The sequence below is a fragment of the Gossypium hirsutum genome, chromosome A04 (assembly GCF_007990345.1).
Source record: "Gossypium hirsutum isolate 1008001.06 chromosome A04, Gossypium_hirsutum_v2.1, whole genome shotgun sequence".
Classification (NCBI taxonomy): Eukaryota; Viridiplantae; Streptophyta; class Magnoliopsida; order Malvales; family Malvaceae; genus Gossypium; species Gossypium hirsutum.
In genome coordinates, this window is record NC_053427.1 from 79657113 (window position 1) to 79666449 (window position 9337).

General features: G+C 40.5%; 1 non-coding gene across 1 annotated transcript; it reads right to left on the bottom strand.

Annotated features, from left to right (window-relative positions):
* Positions 1–304: 304 nt before the first annotated feature.
* On the bottom strand, positions 305–411 carry LOC121228356 (small nucleolar RNA R71). The gene has a single exon (XR_005925932.1). It is a non-coding gene; the product is annotated as a small nucleolar RNA R71 (small nucleolar RNA).
* Between the last annotated feature and the right edge of the window lie 8926 nt (positions 412–9337).

Sequence of the window (9337 nt, forward strand, 5' to 3'; positions counted from 1 at the left end):
CTGACTGTTAATGCAAATAATTTTGAGATCAAATCAAACACAATTCAGATAGTGCCAATATGTTTAGTTTTATGGTTTGCAAGATGAAGATCTGAATGCTCATTTGGCTAACTTTCTAGAGATTTGCGACACTTTCAAGATCGATGGCGTTACTGATGATGCCATACGCTTATGGTTGTTCCCATTCTCGTTGAGGAACAAGACAAAACAGTGGTTAAATTCATTACCATAGGGTTCTATCACGACTTGGGCCCAAATGGCTGAGAATTTTTTGTTAAAATATTTTCCACCAGTTAAAACAGTTAAGCTGAGGAATGACATCTTTTATTTTGTTCAATTTGATATTGAGACACTTTATGATACATGTGAGAGATTTAAGGATTTGTTGAGAAGGTGTCCTCATCATGGACTACCTTTGTGGCTTCAAGTTTAGAATTTTTACAATTGTTTGAACCTCTCCATTAGACAGATAATTGATGCAACAACTGCCAGAATATTGAATAAACAAACATTTGAGGCAGCTCAAGAGTTTATTGAGGAGATGACACTGAATAATTATCAGTGGCAAGTTACTAGAATAAAACCTACTAAAGCAATTGAAGTTTTTGATATTGATGTAGTTTCTATGTTAGAAAATTAGGTTGAAGCTCTTGGTAAGAAAATTGATGGTTTGAATTTTTCTAAGTAAGTGAATTTAGTGATACAATATGATATGAATGGAGTGGGGATGATTAATTCAGACTATTCACCCTTCAAGTCAACATGGAGCATGAGCAAGTCGACTTTATGGGTAATAATTCTAAACCTCAAAATAAACCTCCTCCAGGTTTTTAGTAACCTTATTAGCAGGAAAAGAAACTGAGCCTTGAGGAGATGTTAGCTAAATTTATTTTGATGTCCGAAACTCAATTTTAGAACAGTGAGACAGGTTTGAAAAATCAAAAAGCATCAATTCAAGAGCTTGAAAATCATATTGGACAACTTGCTAAATTTTTTTTGGAGAGACGACAAGTTAGTTTACCTAGTAACACTGAAACTAACCCAAAGGAGCATGTCCATGTAATCACTATTCGAAGCATGGAAGGGTTAGTCGAGCTTGAAAAGAAGGTAAATCTAGAAGCTGTAGAGAAAAATGATGGAGTTGAGGAAAGCAAGAAAGAGCATAAACCGGTGGTTAGAGAGTATAAACTACAAATTCCATATTCGGAGTTAGATGACTTGTCAAATATGGAGCTCAATGAGGATTGCTTGGCTATTCTCCAAAACAAACTACCCAACAAGTTTAAAGATCAATAGAGTTTTACTATTTCATATCTTATTGGTAATTTAAATGTTGAAAAAGCTTTTCCTGATTTGGGGGCTAGTATAAATGTTATGCCTTGAAGCAACTTGGTTTCGAGGAACCAAATCCCACTAGGATGAATATTCAATTAGCTAGCATATCAATTAGGTATCTTAGGGTTATTATTGAAGATGTACTTGTTAAAGTTGATAAATTTACATTCCCTGCTGATTTTGTTATATTGGACATGGATGATGATATTGAGGTACCCATGATATTAGCTTGATCATTTTTAGCCAACACTAAAATTGTTATTGATGTCGGTAGTGGTGAATTTGTGCTGAGTGTAGGTGATGAAAAGATTACTCTTCAAGCATGTGATTTTGCTAGAGTTCCTGTAACACCCCAAACCCGGCTGGATGTTATGGCCGAATCTGGCAATGTCACATTGTAGTGTTTTTCAGAAAGTACGATATTGTAAAAACCCATTCTTAATTTATCCTCTTTGTGTGATCTTAAAGATGTTGGTTTAATTTAAAACTCAAGTTGTTTAGCAAAATATTAATCATATTAAAATTGTTATTACTTTTTAAAACATTGTTTGCTGCAGAAGCTTTTAAAATATGTTGCGTAAACGTGGTGTTTTGAAAAACATTTATCCTTTTGAAAACCCACGTCCTATTACTAACACATATGAATCAAAATAAATAAAACCCCAAATTAAAAGTTAAAAATTTAAAGAGGCCTTATTACATAAACAAATACCAAAATTGAATTACTTGTACATTAAAGGCAAATATGGAAGCATGTGCGATTATATGGCCACCTTTGAGTCCCTTGCAGCACCGATCCACCTAAGAATAGGGATTACCTGCGCAGATAAACAGAAGGGTGAGTTTACGGAAACTCAATATGTAATCCCTTTATAAACAAACTGTCAATCATGTAGTAAACAAATACAGTCTAGGCCTAAGCCCGTGTCAGTAACAGTTCAGTTTCCTTTAGGCTTTAGCCCATTACAATAACAGTATCAATATGGGCCTTAGCTCATTTCAGTTTCGATAACAATACAGATATGCAAGCAAAAATCCTACCCAACCAGCCTCTACACTCCACTACGTCTAGCCCTACACTCCATATGGGGATAAAATCAACCCACCCATCCCTATACTCCAAAATAGCACCGGTTGCGGCACTAAATAGTATTTGCACAGAGCTATTACTACAGTACACTTCCTCCAATCATAATAAATCCATCCCTATGCAACATATCATAGTATCATGCATGTACGGCATATAAATAAAATGACATGCTCAAGCAGTCATACATCTTATAAGGGTATAATAGTCATTTTACCTCATCGGGGAAAAATAGTCATTTATTAATTTAGGGTCTAGGTATGGTTACCGACCCCACAGTAGATCCACAATCGTCTCGGGCGACCTGTGCAACCTTAACAGTCAAACAGTGAAAATGGGCTTAAGGCCCACAATGCGGCCATCTGGGCCCAGACGCCTGTGTGCCCTACCTAGCCCAGAAATGGCCTTGGCCATATGGATTACATAGCCTGGCCCAATATTCACCACATGTCAGAATGGTTTACCCGTGTGGGGCCCACGTACCCGTGGGGCCCACACATCCCATTTTAGCCCAATATGGCCCAGAACGACATAAGCCCATGAAATCTCTCATGGTGGCCTCTACGATCAAACGACCATGTTTATGCGTTCGGATTACCACACGAGTGAGCGCACACCTGTGTAGCATCGACGGTCTTTTGTTTCAGCTTTTGCCAATTTACAAGTAAAGACAGTGTTTTACACATGTTTGCAAAAACGTGTGAATAGCCCACGAGCACCAAAACCTACATTCAATCAAGACCTTCCATTAATCATTTGACAATTGGGTTAACAACCCCTTTTTAAACATTTATCCCAAAACATCATCAATACTTACCTTGATTGAACAAAGGTGGCCTATCCCACTTAAACCCTTGACCAAGATTGATCACCCAATACTCCTAGCAAATCGACAGTAAGAGAAGGTGTTAGATACAAGATTAGCACGACAGAGAGAAAAAAGAAAGAGAAGGCCGAAAGGGCAGAAGCCAAGCATGGACCGACTGAAAATGCAAAACCAAGATTCAGAGAAAGGAGTAGTAGGCCTACACCCTACACGAAAGCCGGAAGCACTCACTTTGACAGAGGCAACAATGGCACAATTACCCCCTATCAGATAACGGAAGCACAAGAAGATGTTAAGTGCAAGAGTAAAAAGATAAAGAGCGAGAAAGGGAGAAAAAAAGCATAACTGAATAGTTGTATTACCACCTAAGTCGTCAGAGAGTACAGAAGAAACGACACAGAGGGGAGAAAGAATGAGTAATATTTGATCAAGGTAACAATATGAAAAAGAGAGTGGATCTGTTAATACAGAAAGAATCGAAGGAGAGGGAGGAGAAAAGAAGAGAAGAGAAATCAGAAGTAGAAGAAGAAGTTGTCAAAAAAAATTGAGAGATAGGAAGCAAGGTCATTCGACCATAGAGGAAAACTAAATGGGAGAAGGAGAAGATAAAGCAATCGGTCAACCAAATTTAGGGAATAATAAATTCGGGAATAGACCAAAATGAGCAAAACCTGAAGGATCTCTTGCAACAATCGGTCCCAAAAAGAGAGAAACACGAAAAGAGGAAAAGTAATAAAAAACTAAAAGTAGAATTTCAGCACTAAGGAGTGAAATAAAAGAACCAAAACGTAAAAGTCAGAAACCGAAAGTGAGAAGGGAAGAATCATCCTAGTCCCTAGCCAAATTCTGAGTGCCTAAAGTTAAAATTTGGCACAACTCCTATACAATCTCACATCCCAAATTTTCCTTCTAAAATCTCTCCACCATAATCTCCTCAACCACCCATTCAACTCCACTCCACTCAACAGTATTTCAGTCAACTTCTACTACCCACACAGTAAAGGCGGAAAAATAAACACTTCTTTTGCATCGCCAAGTCTCGAACCTCCGACCCCATGGAACACTTCACATGCCCATATTCTCTGGACTAGCAGGCCTTTTCTGACATGTTTTACCCACATTTAATTAAGAAGCCTACTGACTAGAGACAGGGTTTATTCAAGTAAGAAACAAAATTTTTGCATAAGCCAAGGCTTGAACCCATGACTTCTCAGACACTTCCTAGAACACTTAACCACTGAAACATATACGCAGCTGTGTCACAACCACACAAAAATAATTATTTAGGATTTGGAGCGTTACAGCTCTACCCTTCGAAAAGAAAATTTTGGCTTTGAAATTTACCTGGTCAAAACAGATGAGAGTACTGTTGTCGCATCGCCTCTTCGGGTTCCCACGTGGCCTCCTCTGAGTTGTGATTGCGCCAAAGTACTTTAACCAGTGAGATAGACTTTTTACGTAAAACTTTTACATCATGACCTAAAATTTGAACCGGCTCCTCCTCGAAAGTCAAATCTGGCCTAACCTCAACCTTCTCAGTCAAAATAACGTGTATAGGATTAGAGCGGCAGCGCCTCAACATAGAGACGTGGAACACATCATGAATCCGGTCTAACTCTGGAGGTAACTCAAGTTGATAGGCAACCGGTCCCACACACTTCAGTATGTGGTAGGGCCTAATGAATCTATGGCTCAGCTTGCCCTTCCGTCCAAATCTCAGTACCTTCTTCCATGGTGAGACCTTGAGGAAAATGAAATCCCCCACAGAATATTCAATCTTCTTATGCTTCAGATCTGCAGACAACTTCTGTCTGTCTGATGTCGTCTTTAGTCAATCCCAAATTAGTCTAACTTTAGCCTCGGTATTAGAAACTAATTTAGGGCCCAGAACATGCCGCTCGCCCAACTTAGTCCAACACGAAGGAGTATGACACCTACGACCATATAATGCCTTGTACGGTGCCATCCGTATGGTAGACTGGTAGCTATTGCTATACGCAAACTCTGCTAACGGCAGTAATCCTCCCAACTGCCTTAGAAATCAATTGCACAACTCCGTAACATGTCCTACAATATCTAAATCACCTTTTCTGAATGACTATCTGTCTAAGGATGGAACGCAGTACTGAAGTCCAACCTTGTACCCAAACCCTCGTGTAACTTCTTCCAGAATCGAGACGTGAAGCGAGGATCTCTATCAGAAATTATGGAAACAGGTATCCCATATAGTCTCACTATCTCAGCCACATATAGTTTAGCCAGCTTTTACAAAGAGTAATCAGTACGAACTGGTATGAAATGGGCTGACTGGGTCAACCGATCCACGATGGCCCATACTAAATCCTTCTTAGTAGGCATTAGGGGCAGCCCACTAACGAAGTCCATAGTTACTCTCTCTCATTTCCAAAGTGGAATCTTAACTGGCTGAAGCAACCCTGAAGGTTACTGATGTTTAGCCTTAACCTCCTGGCAAGTCAAACATTTACTCACAAAGTCAGTAACTTTACGTTTAAGACCTGGCCACCAAGATAACTCTCAAAGGTCTCGGTACATCTTATTCCCGCCGGGATGCATAACATAAGGGCTACTATGCACCTCTTGCAGTATGGACTGCCTCAAATCAGTAACCTTCGGTAGACAGACTCTCCCACGGAAACAAAGTACCCCTTCACTATTCAGTCCAAAATCTGATGTTTCTCCACTCTCTATCTGTCTGAATCGAGGACCTAATGACTCATCCTCCAACTGTTTACCCTTAATCTGCTCAATCCACATCAGTTTAACTTGGAGCTCAGCCAACAAGCTACCATCATCAAATAAACTGAGGCGAGCAAATATCGCCCTCAGATCAGTCATAGCCCTACGGCTTAGTGCATCGGCCACCACATTGGCTTTACCAGGATGGTATTCGATCGTACAGTCATAGTCTTTTAGTAGCTCAATCCATTTACGCTGCCTAAGATTTAGCTCCTTCTGAGTGAGGGGATACTTGAGGCTCTTGTGATTCTTGTAAATGATACACTTCTCATCGTACAGGTAGTGCCTCCAAATTTTCAGTGCCAAAACCACTGCAGCCAACTCCAAGTCATGCGTCGAATAATTCACCTCGTGAGTCTTAAGTTGACGAGATGCATATGCAACCACCATACCCTCTTGTATTAACAAACATCCCAACCCAACATATGATGTATTGCTGTAAACAGTGAACTCTTTCCCAGACTCTGGCTGTATCAAGACAGGAGCTTCATTCAGAAATTTCTTAAGCTTTTCAAAACTCTCTTGTTGCGTATCAGTCTAGTTAAACGGCACACCTTTACGTAACAACTTAGTCAGAGGTGCAGCAATTAATGAAAACCCTTCAACAAATCGTCTATAATACCCTGCCAGTCCCAAAAAACTACAAATTGCAAATACCGTCTTAGGCAGCTTCTAGTCCAGAACAGCTTCGATTTTTTGAGGATCAACCCCAATCCTTTCGACAGATACCATATGACTTAGAAATGTTACTTCTCGAAACCAGAATTCACACTTACTAAACTTGGCATACAGTTGTTTCTCCTTCAAAATCTGCAGAACCATTCGGAGATGTGCATCATGTTCATCTTTAGTTCTTGAATACGCCAGAATGTCATTAGTAAAAACTACTACGAACCGATCCAGATAAGGCTGGAACACTCAGTTCATTAGATCCATAAAAGCCACTGGTGCATTCATCAGTCCAAATGGCATAACTAGAAACTCGTAATGACCATAATGAGTCCTAAACACTATCTTATACACATCAGTCTCTTTAACCCTCAGTTGATGGTACGAGATCAATCTTAGAGAAAATTGAAGCTCCACGAAACTGTTCGAATAGATCATCAATTCTTGGTATGGAGTACTTATTAACAGTTAATTTATTCAATTACCGGTAATCGATGCACATACGCATGGATCTATCCTTCTTTTGCACAAACAAAACTGGTGCTACCCACGGAGACACACTAAGTCGAATGAACCCTCGATCTAATAATTCTTGAATCTGAGTCTTAAGCTTCACAAGCTCTTTCGGTGCCATTTATAAGGGGTGATGGACACCGGAGCTCTACCATGAAGGAACTCAATCCCAAACTCAACTTCACGGTTTGGAAGTAACCCAGGTAGCTCATCGGGAAAAACATCTAGAAAGTCTTTAACTATTCTGATATCCCTAATAGAAGAAATCTCAGAATCTGAAACACTAATGTAGGCTAGATATGCTTCACAACCCATACAAACCAATTTCTCAGCCCTTAATGTAGAAATTACATTTGGCAAGTAGTTCTGACACTCCTCAATTACAATTACCTCCTTATCCTCCACAGTTTTCAATACCATCCGTTTAGTAACACAGTCCAAGTTTGCCCCATGTTTTACTAGCCAATCCATACCCAGTATTAATTTGAATTCTCCAAAAGAGAGTTCCATCAAATCCGCTAAAAAGATGGTTCCTTGAACCTCCAAAGGTACATCTCTAAACAATTTATCTACCCTCACTGATTGCCTTAATGGACTCAATACAGTAACCTCACTGGTAGTGCTCTCAACCATTATACCCAAAGTCTCAGATACAGTGTATGCTATATAGGAAGGATTAGATCCAACATCAATCAATGTAGTATAAGGTACATTATGGATAAAGAACGTACCTGTGATAACATCTGGGGCATCTCTATCCTCTCAATGACGTGCAGCATAAACCAGAGCTGGCTGCCTCGCCTCAGTATGACCAACACCTCTGCCCGGTGCCCTCTGACCACGACCATACCATTTCCACCTTTGGCCTGACCACGGTCTCTCGGTGGCTGCTAAACACCCTGCTGTACATTACCCAAACCAGTAGCTTGCATCTGCTCAGGCTTCCGTGGACAATCTATGATATGGTACTCTAATGAACCACACCTCAAACATGCCCCAATCCTTTTCCAGCACTCGCCCTAATGGCTTCTCCCACAACTCGCACAGGGCTGCGGTCCAGTAATAGCAACAGGAACCCCAACTCTGACCGACCCATCAAATCTGGATTTTTTCTTAGGCCTCAGAAAAGAACTTGAGGGCTCTGAATCTCTCTTATTCCTACCTCTTTCCTTTTTACGGTTCTGAGGCTCAGTGCGCTTCACATCCTCGGCGATCTTAGCCTTATCTACTAATGCAGCAAAATCTCACTCCCTCTGTGGAGCTATTAGAAGCCTTAGACTATCCCTGAGGCTGTCCTCGAAATAGGCACACCGCTCATACTCGGTTGCCACTATCCCACGTGTATAGCGGCTTAATGTAAAAAATTCAGCCTCATATTCAGCCACTGATTTATCCCCCTAAGTCAAATTCAAAAACTCTCTCCTTCGAGCATCCACATAACTAGTGCCTACATACTTTCCCTAGAAAGCAGTCTCGAGGAATTCCCAAGTCAACCAATTGGGCTGAGTTCCCTCTTTAACTGTAAGCCACTAGTGATAAGCTTCGTCTCGCAGCAGTGACACTACACCTTTTAGTTTCTGCTCAAGGGTGCAGTCAAGGTCGTCCATGATCCTCTCTGTGGCCTCAATCCAATATTCTGCCATATTAGGGGCAACTCCAGCGATACCCCTAAAAATTTCAACCCCATTAGAACAGAGTCTTTTCGTAACTGACCCACGGCCACGTGATCATGAGACCCTGTCTCAGTCACAGGTGAAACCGGTGCCTCCCTAGCTTCAACATTAGGCATGTGGCTAGATGACAAAGACCCAGCCCGAGCACCTCCACGGCCTCCACCGCGGCCTCTTGTACCTCTTTCACGAGTACCTCTGGTGCTCATTATCGATTTACACTTTATCTGTATTAAAAATTTTATGCATCAATTTATAGTTCCAGTGTTTATTAACAGATATTTTATGGAAAACAGTATCTATAATTTAGAGTTCGTTTTCGCGGATCGAAGTCTTACTACAGTTTTAGTTTACCCTAAATAGAGTATTTCAGTACAGTCTACTACCTATAATAGTCTCAGCATTTTAGTTTTAAACAAGCAACAGTTTTTAGAAAACTTATAGAATCAGCGTCGGAGACTCGGTGTACCACACATTCAG